Source organism: Pelodiscus sinensis, chromosome 1, assembly GCF_049634645.1.
Source record: "Pelodiscus sinensis isolate JC-2024 chromosome 1, ASM4963464v1, whole genome shotgun sequence".
Classification (NCBI taxonomy): Eukaryota; Metazoa; Chordata; order Testudines; family Trionychidae; genus Pelodiscus; species Pelodiscus sinensis.
Window position 1 is genome coordinate 117,165,610 of NC_134711.1, and position 10,662 is coordinate 117,176,271.

The 10,662-nt window shown below is 41.2% G+C and overlaps 1 long non-coding RNA gene across 1 annotated transcript in view; it reads right to left on the reverse strand.

The window, feature by feature from the left end:
* The window catches only part of LOC112545496 (uncharacterized), a 63,117-nt gene extending 53,342 nt beyond the window's left edge, over positions 1-9,775 (reverse strand). Inside the window, exon 1 of the long non-coding RNA XR_012895958.1 lies at positions 9,143-9,775. This is a non-coding gene — a long non-coding RNA (uncharacterized LOC112545496). The remainder of the gene's footprint in view (positions 1-9,142) is intronic.
* Positions 9,776-10,662: the final 887 nt, after the last annotated feature.

Consider the following 10,662-nt stretch of genomic DNA (forward strand, 5'->3'; position numbering starts at 1 on the left):
CTACTCTGGAAGTAGACCATTTCTGGGCCACTCTTAGTATCAGCAAAACACAAAAGTCATCTTAAACTGTGCTTCCTGCAGGACTGGAATCAGAGAACAAAGCTGGCCCAGAGGATCAAGCCATATTAACATTTATTCGTTCATTTTCTGGGTACCTCAAACAGCATTTATTTCACACTGCATTCTGAACCTGAATAGATGTAAAGCTGGATCAAATTAAACACAGCAAACCAGTTTATTAAATATTCCTTTTGCTTTTTTTATCATCTTGCCTTTATGGCTTTTGTAAATCTAATACAATAGCAAAGTCTAGGACTGATTTTTCTGTATGTAGCACAGTTCATGTTGTAATAAAACACTGAATCATTAATATCGTATGATGTAATACCCATTAGTACAATGCAAAGCGATATGTGATTTTATTAGATCACATTAGTAAACATAGATTGCATTCAAAGCTGTTCCAGTTCTACTTTAAATGTGTTTAGATAAAGAAAGTATAGCCCAAAATAAAAAAAGTCTCTGCTTTTCTGACACTGCAAAAGTTACCTGTCTGCATATCAGCTTATTTGAAAGGCTAACCACTTGCTGTCCTCTTTGAAAATCCTCATCAAGTATGTGTACAGAGTCATCTTTAGCTATAGTTTTATCAACCTTTTCAAAGACCTTTGACAAGCTCTCACAGCATAGAATAAAATGATGGTCAATGAGATGATAGGGAAATAGCATAAGAATTTAAACCAAGTTGAACTGTACAGTGGCTGGACAGTGCACTTGTACTTGGTGTTCCAATACTGTTAAGAAATGTTTATACTTTACAATGTTTTAGCTAACATTAAAAAAAAAATCATATTCACTTTAAAAAAAAACCGTAATTTTAACTATGCACTACCTTACAGCATTCCATCAAACTGTGTGTTCTACAAAACAGAAGTAATGGCCAGATCCTCAGCAGGAGTAAGATCGTGTAGCTCCACAGACTTCCACTGATGATACTTGACACCAGCTGAGAAACTGGCCCAATATATCAAATAATGTGGCTCACTGTCCTAAAGACACTGAGAAAACCATAGAGAAATAGAGAGTCTACATAAAAGATGTTATAAGATTCTTATCAATATGTTGGGTGAACATGTTTGCCCTCTGGCTATGTCTACACTGGCCCCTTCTTCGGAATAGCCATGCCAATTTAGAACTTTGGAATAGGGAAATGCGCGGGGGATTTAAATATCCCCCGCGGGATTTAAATAAACATGGCCGCCGCTTTTTTCCGGCTTGGGGAAAAGCCGGAAAAGAGCATCCAGACTGGCGCGATCCTCCGGAATAAAGCCCTATTCCGGAGGATCTCTTATTCCTTTCAAGTAGGAATAAGAGATCCTCCGGATAGGGCTTTATTCCGGAGGATCGCGCCAGTCTGGACGCTCTTTTCCGGCTTTTCCCCAAGCCAGAAAAAAAGCGGCGGCCATGTTTATTTAAATCCCGCGGGGGATATTTAAATCCCCCGCGCATTTCCCTATTCCAGAGTTCTAAATTAGCATGGCTATTCCGAAGAAGGGGCCAGTGTAGACACAGCCTCTAGGCCTATATATATATTTCAATAGAGAAGTCTTTTCCAACCATGCTCATTTTTCCAACTAACTTGAATATAAGAACAGTCTTACTGGGTTAGACCAAAGGTCCATCTAGCCCAGTATCCTGTCCTCCAAACGTGGCCAAAGCCAGGTACCCCAGAGGGAATGAACAGAACAGGTCATCATCAAGTGATCTCCCCTGTCACCCATTCCCAGCTTCTGACAAGTTTTCATTTTTTGTCACAAATAATCACAGTGCTTCAGATGAAATTTTACTTTACAGGTACAGGATGTCTCTGGACTAATGAGCAGCTTTCTGCTTCAGTAATGAATGGCTTGGCATTGCTATCATATGGCTTTGTAATTTCTTAAAACAAGAAGTTTGCCCTAATTCTGCAATCTTACGTTTACCAGATCTTAGAAGCAGACAAGGCACACTTCATTTTCTTTGCTGAGATTTTTTCCCCACCAGATTTAGTTAAGAAGTGAAAAAAGACATGTATGCATAAATAATACAATTCTTGTTTAGATGCGCTATAGTACAGACTTAAAGTGCCATTTACCTGTGTGTTCTATATTTTTATCATAGTTTTCCTCTTTAACCCTGGAAAAACTTATTGGCCTAAAAAAATAAGAGCTTTATAGGCTTCAAGATAATAAACACATTGTAAAATTTTAGAGAACAAATCAGAACAAAACCAAAGCAATTGGAATTCTTTTTTGGAGGGAAGGGAGGACGTGGACATACAAGACTCTCAAACAACAAACATTTTCCAGTAGCAGTAATAATTCACATTTACAGAATAATAAGAACTTTTATTCAAAGATCTTAACGCTTTTATCAACAGCAAGTACATCTTGCAGCACTCCTTAAGTTAAGCAGCAAAGTATAATTATGCCCATTTAAGAGATGGGAAAATGGGAAGACAGAGAAGTTAGGTGACTAGCCCAAGTTAATTCAATAAATCAGATGTAAACAGACCTAGAACACTATTTCAAAATTCAAAATTACAGATCAGAGTGACAAATTCTGATTTCACTATCTATCTATCTATCTATCTATATATATATATATATATCAAGTAACTCACTTGAAGTCAATTATATTAATAAAATGAAGCGAGAACAGCATCAGTCCCATTCACTTTCCTAGACTAGATATTCTGTAGAAGTAGTATTCCAAGGTCAGATCTATACTGCACATTTTGGACGAGATATGATCCCTGATCAACACAGCTGAACCAACCAGAGCCTCTAATCTAGATGCAGTAGTACTACCAAACATGGAGAACGGCATGCTGACTAGAAGCATTTTCCTGGCATGTTATAATAGCAAAAGGTACTCTACTGCAGACTTGAACAAATATTTAAGATTTTTCATGCTACCTGCTGCTTTGGATGTAAATATTTGTTTTCAATCCTTAGAAAGCTAAAAAGAAATACTAAATATAACTTAGTAGTTTTGTTCTGGCTGAATGAGGAAAAAACCCCATTGTTCAGTAACTGCTGCACCAGGTTAGCTTTGTGAAGGGCTACTCAACTTTGGAAGCCCTGTGGGCCACAATGATACTCACAGCACATGCCAAGGGCCGCAACTTAAGGGTGGTTGCATATACATGCAAATAGTTTCTTTCACACTGACGGGCATGAATACAAAAATTAAGGCAAGACTATACAACATGCAGGCCCCATTTAAGTCAGTGCTGCTGATATTAATAAAATGCAACATTTACCTTATTTCCATCCATATGACAGCACTTTTAATGAGCAATGACAGTCCAGGAATTTAACTACTAAAACTTATATCAACAGAAGACCATTCTATTGACTCCTTTTTTGTTTTGGCTTCACAACAGTCCAGGAATTTAACTATTAAAACACACATCAACCCAAACTGCACTGCGGGCCACAAACAAACGGGCTGTATGTCAAGTAGCCCTGGCTTAGTGCAATTTCTAAAGGGTTTTCAGCATGCAAGTGTATGTTGGCTAAACTGCAGAATAAACAAAAGCCTGCACCCTCTCACGTGGAATCACAACCAAAAGCAGGACAAGGGATCACTGAGCTATTATTTTCCTGTTGACTGCAAGAGCCAAGCACACAAACAGCACTGTTGCAATTAATTATTTAATAATTAATATCAAAGCACACAACTGTGCTTAAGTAATTTTTCTAGCATGCATCTTCGCTTAAGTAACTCACCTGATAGAAGTATGTAGAAGAGCAGTCTGTGAGCTACTAGACACAGTGGTCTGGAACAGGGACAGCCGTATTGATCACTAAACTCATTGGAACTTATATGTGGTTATTTAATTTAAATACAGATTAAGGAAACCCATCAGGCTGAAGTTAAATGATTCGTGAACACAGAACACACATCAGTGTATGTTGCTAATGCACTTAGGAACTGAATAAAACTTTTTAGAAAATAATTTGAAATCCCATTGAGCTCTACAGAGATAAAGCATTTAATAAAATGACAGACAACATCACTGCAAGTCTATAGAGCAAAAGGGAGGCAAAACAATGTCAACGGATGTCTGTGTAGACAATGTTATGATTTGAGGAAAGGCAAAATGCTGTCAATGGAAGTCTATATGCAGTAGATGGCATTACCACGGTATGCGAATAAAGGCAAAATGATGTCAATGCAATACACAATATGCTCTAGACAGAATATATTTAGTTTGAATAGAAAATCTGTCATGTAAAATAGTTGCATTGATTCTCATCTTGCACAGTGATGTGTTGTCATTTGTTATGTTGCCTGTCTTTTTTGTTTAAATTTATCGTATATTCTTATATTTCCTCATATTAACACTTCCTTTACTTACCATGGGTGAACTCACTAACATTGTGTGGAAGTTTCTTGAATTTTGAAGCAGTCAACTTTTACTGCCTTTGGGAAGTTTTTTGTTATTGTTGGTTTTTTTTTTTAAATATTCTTGGCCGAGCCCATCCTTCTGAAAAGCCAATTACAAAACTCCTATTTATCTTTAATGGGACCAAGATATGACCTCTTTCTTACTGCAATTTTCACAGATAAAAACCTTGTAAGTTCACACACACAAACATGTGCCTTTCAAATTCCATTCACCCTCCCTCTAAAGAAATTTTTTTTTTGATAGGCAAGTAGAATATCATGAGGGTTTTTTTCACTATTGTCAATCAATTACCACAGTAGAGGCAGATGACTAGATTTTGTGCTTAGGCTTGTAAATATTTTGTGACAATTTTGCAAGCATGTATCACATTGTTATGCATTACCCAGAAACACACAAACTAGCTGGCAATAGCCTGCCCTATCCATGAACATGAGTACCAATGACATGGACTGTGGTTCACTGACTTGCCTTTGGCAGGTACCAACTATTAAATGTTATGACATCATTCGGTTTCATTATTTCAACTGAAGAGACTGGCCAACAATCAATCAACAGAGGGATGCTTAAATCTGAATCATCAATTATCAAGGCACTTATATACCAGGGTGGAGGGCAAAGTATAAGTACTTAAACAGCATAATCCTTATTTATAGATTTGCAAATGTTCATGCTTTTATGTTAATCAATGTCTCCTTATTCAAATATTCAGCCTCTTAGCAAACTATATTTCCTGTGCCTCTGTAAGAATGGAGACAATGCTAGACTAGCAGCATGGGGCTGTAGTTACTTTCCTCATAACAACATTTTATCATTCTAGTGTCAGCCTGTGATACAACAAATCCCATTAAAATGTAGCTGCTCATGAAAAGATCCATGGAGTCAGATCTTCAGCTGACATAAACAGAGCTCACTGACTTCAGTTGGGCTATGCCAATTTACACAAGCTGAGAATTTGGTCTATTGTCTATAACAGACATCAAAATTTAACAATGACATTTTTAAAATCACCCACCTGCTAAACATTCTTACATTACAGGAGCATTTGTGACTACAGTCCAAACAAACAGAATTGGTAACCTCGAATAACTTTCATTCCTTTAAACAGGAGGCCTCGTGCCTTACCTGGCCAGCTCTTAATAATCATTCAAATAAAAATGTCTTCTGTTATCCCTGCTGTACCTACATAGGCACTTGAAACATCCAATATCAGATAAAACTGATGTATGACTGAAAGGTCACCACTGAAATTTAGAATAGGTACATTTGTGTAACACCACTGATATAATTGGGGCTATCTTGACCTCAGTCCAATTGTCTTTGTTTCTTGTGACAGTTCTGGAGTTTCCACTTCCGGTGAGAACCAGGAAATCCACAGATTCCCAAAAATAGTCAAAGAGATTCCAATAAGGCTCAGCAAGCAACTAGCTGAATAATCTGAGGCCAGATCTACACGAAATACTTAAACCAGTATAATTATGTCTCTCAAGGGTGTGAAAAATCTACACCCCAGAGCAGGGCAGGTAATACTAAACTAACTTCTGGTGTAGGCAGTGCTATGTAGATGTGAAGGCTTCTCCGAGGATATGTCTACACTAGCTCGTTAATTCATGCTAGATAGGCAAATAAGGCGACCGGAGTTGCAAATGAAGCCCAAGATTTAAATATCCCGGGCTTTATTTGCATGTTCCCGTCCTGTCGCCATTTTTAAATTTCACTAGCTCGAACTCACTGCCGCGCGGCTACATGCAGCAGGGTAACATTAATTCGAACTAAGTCCTTATGGAGTAACTGGAATGAGGAGTAACAGTTAATTCAAACTAAGGACTTAGTTCGAATTAATGTTTCACTGCCGCATGTAGCCACGCGGCAGTGAGTTCAGGCTAGTGAAATTTCAAAGTGGCGACTGGATGGGAACATGCAAATAAAGCCCAGGATATTTAAATCCCGGGCTTCATTTGCAACTCCGGTTGCCTCATTTGCCTACCTAGCTCGAATTAACGAGCTAGTGTAGAGATACCCTTATTGACTTGGCTACTGCCTCTCATGGATTAACTGTGCTGATGGAAGAAATCTCTCATTGGTGTAGTAGAGTGTGATGCAGCACTGTACATGTACACAAACCTATGTCACATCCATCACTAAGACACATTATCAGTACACAAGTAAAAATGCAAAATATAGACTGCTTCACATTTGATGCTGTATGATGTATTACGTATATCTAAATATTTCATCTGGTAAATATGTAGTTTGTCTATGTCTGGCATCATCTTGCACTATTAATTTTTAAAAACAAAGCAAATAAAATGTACAAAATTATATTAAAAATAACTTTAAAAGTTAAGATATTCCTTTGTCTGCAGATGCCATCTCTTGGATGCAAATTAAAATCAAGATCTTGCTGTCATAATTAAAAAATCTCACAATATTTTTATTTTGTATGAGTCAGTGTTAAACCCTGTGTCCTAATTAAGAGTAAATTACATATTTATATTCTGCCTGAATTCCCTGTGAAGATTCAGTTCAATAAAGTATTCTCCTTAACTTTCTGCCATAAATTGTCTGGTAGTTTGGTTGTGTCTTGTCTGCCATGTTAGAATCCTAAGTGCTTCCATTGCAAGGATAGATAAAGTGTTTCATGGGAAGAGGATATTCAGCAAAACTCATCTCACCTTCCAGTTGAGTACTTTTTGGTCAGGACAAGGGGATAAAATTAATCCCTATGCCCAAAGCAACATTTAAATCTCGCTTAAGCCCTATTTTTAGTAAATGTCATAAGCATGCTTGGATTCTAATGGATGAAGGGCCATCAGATTTAAGACTCAATCATTTAAATTATCAGCCAAGGAAAGCACAGAATTTTGCATCTTATTCCATTTAATTCAGCCTGATTTTCCCTGGACATTGTAGCATTGCCATTCTCTACATACATCATGAGTACCCTGATGTAATGTAAAAAAATATATGCATTGAGACTTTGGTGCAACAGGCCCGGGTTTATACTATGGCGTGTCGGCTCAAATTTCTCTTGCATTTGCTGCTTTGCATTTCAACCTTTACATTACTTCAGCAGAGCATTTCTATGCTTAATTTGCTTCTCATCTGGATAATGGGCTGTTACTGACTAGCATTTCCAGTTCAGTGCTGTGCACATTGGGCAGTTTTCAAAAACATTCCTCTTCTGCCATCTGACACTGGTGGAGATTGAGAGGCATCAGGCCAGATTCATCAACAGGATAATGGACAGATATATTTTTGTTTGTTTTTTGAATGTTAATAATCCAACTGCATTCATCCTCATTGTTTATCTATTTTTAAATGTTATCAAATAGCTTCAGTACAACTACTCAAGGTCTGTATTTATAGACAAGTGGCAAAAACAAGAAAACAGAACAATTCCATTTTTATGAAGCACGAGCAAAGAAAATGTCAATACAGAGATCCAATCTGTAGGAATTCTATAACAAAACATACATAAATCTATATCCAGCCTATGCTTTGGAATGCAGCAACATGCTCAGTTACTTTGAGATTAAACATGCAATTGCAGTTCAGTACATCTCCTCTTTATGAATGCTTGAAAACATTATAGGACCTGCTCCTGCTGAAGCCAGATGGGAAACAGACATAACAGCACCTCCTACGTTAGACAACAGCAGGAGTACATATGTATAGCAGTAACACAGAAGACCCTCTGCCAGGTTAGAAGGAATTCCCTGTACTCACAGAGCCAGAGGGCAGCACAAGGAAAGATCACAGGGTAAAAGAGACAGACATTCTGCCAGTACACACAAATAGGCTTTCCCTAGCAAAAATCTCACATGGGCTTCAGAGACGAGGGTGAGGTCATTTAGGGGCAGGGATAAACTATTCTCTATAATAAGGTCAGAGCAGGAAGGGGCAGGTAACAGCATGGATGTGCAGAGACGATCTCAGGCCAAAGCTCTGACCCCAAACCCTTTTTTGATCTGAGGAAGTGGGTCTGGCCCACGAAAGCTCATCATCTAATAAACCATCTTGTTAGTCTTTAAAGTGCTACATAGTCCTGTATTTTACCCCAAACCCTCTGAGTCTGGAGGTAGCTGGTCTGACCCCAGAAACTCAAGTTCGGGCTCAAGTTCAAGCTCAGCTCGGAACTTCCCTGAACACTTGGGAGTTTGGAAGCAGACGGGAACTTTGCGCCTAAGCCCTCCCTCTGCAAAGGGTCTCACGCCGAGAAACAGCGAAGCAACTGTATCTACAGAGGTGGGGGAGGGAGAAAATACCCGCCCACCCCCGTGCCATGAGGCTCCCAGCAATCCCAGTTCCAGCCTCCAAATCCCATTCTCCCCTCCCTTCCACACCGCCACGCTTCTGCCTCGTGCTTTGGCCACCACCAGGGACTCTCCTCTTCCTCCCCTGGGCTCCCTTTCCTCCCCGCCCCCGCCTTGCCTTGTCACTGAAATGCCCCCTTTGCAGCTCGCCCCCGTGCACAAGGCTTTCTCCTCTCCCAGCTTCCACACACACCACGTGTCTTCCTCCCAAATGCCCCAGCTGCCTGGGCCAGAACTGCCAAAACATTCACCCCCCCCCCCAAGTGCTCCTAGATACCTCAGCTCCCCGAGTTACCAGCTTCCCCCCTGCTTTTCCCAGGGCTTCTTCCTCTTGCACCCCTGATTCTACCCGCTTGCCCAGTTACCCCTGTACCTGGCTCCTAAAGCGGGAGAAGCAGCAGCTACTGCTGGGTCGGAGTTCAGTGGCTGCCTGTGTGAGCAGCTGAGAACCTGTTTGCCCCACCAGGTTCCTGCCTCCCTCCAATTCAGACCCCCCTCTGGGCCAGCTGGGGTTGGTAACTGGGGCTGCAGAAGAGAAACCTCCCAGCTGCTGCCGTTGCCTGCCCAGCAACCCGACAGGGCAGCCCCTGCTGGCAGGAGGCTGACCTGGGAGGCTTGCAGGGAGAGGAGGTTTGACTGAGAGCTCCTCACCCTCCCAGTCAGGCCACAGCTGAAGGTGGGGGACCGGGTCAGGATTGGCTCCCCCAAGCTCCCTCCTGTCCCACTCTAGAACTGAGCCCCGCTAAGACTGTGCAGCTGCTGCTCCATCCACTTCTGAGCTGGGCATTCTGCTTCAGATGCCACCTCCCCAGCCAAATAGGTTGCCAGGTGTCCGGTTTTCTATCCGACAGTACCGTTTTTGTGCCCTCTGTCTGGTAAAAAAAATCAGAAAATACCAGATGTGCAATGTCCAGTATTTTCTGTTTTTCCGGCTGGGCACCAGATGGAAGTTTGGTGGGGGCGGGAGGAGTGGCTGAGAGGCAGGGTGGTGATCGGCATTGGGAGCCTGTGGTAATGTGCAAAAGCCTGGCGGAGGCAGGGGGAGTGGCTGGGACTCCCAGCCACTCCCCCCGCCCAGCTTCTGCACAGGCTCCCAGCACCGATTGCGGCCTCACCTCGGGAGCCCGTGGTTGTGTGCAGAAGCTGGGTGCGGGGAGTGGCTGGGAGCTTCGCAGAGCAGGCTCTGCTGCCTTCCCCTTTGTTCCCAGCTTGGTGGCTCTTGGTAGTAGCCCTATAGGATGTGTGTTCGGTGTGGGTGTTTTTTTTTTTTTTACTCTACAAATGTTAACCTGTGTGTTCGGTATTATTGGGGAGACCCTCTGGCAACCCTACAGCCAAGTAGCAAGGGCAGCAGCATTCTCCCAGTCCCACTGAGAACGCTGCTACCTGAATCTCCTTAGGAGCTAGGATGGTGCTCACTACCTGCTTTGAAAAGGGATTTGTTGCTGTATATTGGATAATTCACAATTGCACTTGTAGGCAAAGGCTGGCTTTTATTGGAGAAACTTTAGTAAGGACAGCAGTTCTGCACAGTAATTTAGGGTAGGACATAATGAGTTTGGGATCTGGCTGAATTGCAGGGGAAATTTAGGTAGGGAGAACAGATGAACCCAAAGTTTATTAGTAGGGCTCTGGGACTAACTCTGCCTGGGGTTATTAAAGATCTTGAGGCCCATTTGTACCAAAGGTAAAGGCAGTCAGGACCCAGGTTTTATGACTCAGCTGAATGATGTCACTTCCAACAGCATACTATCCACTACCACCTCCATATTATGACTTTTGTCTTTTTGTTATGTGTTTGGATAATGCTTATATGCAGCCCCTTTATTTATTTTGATTTATATATTGTATTGAAGTAGCACTTAAGCATCCCAGTCATGGATAAAGAGTGGT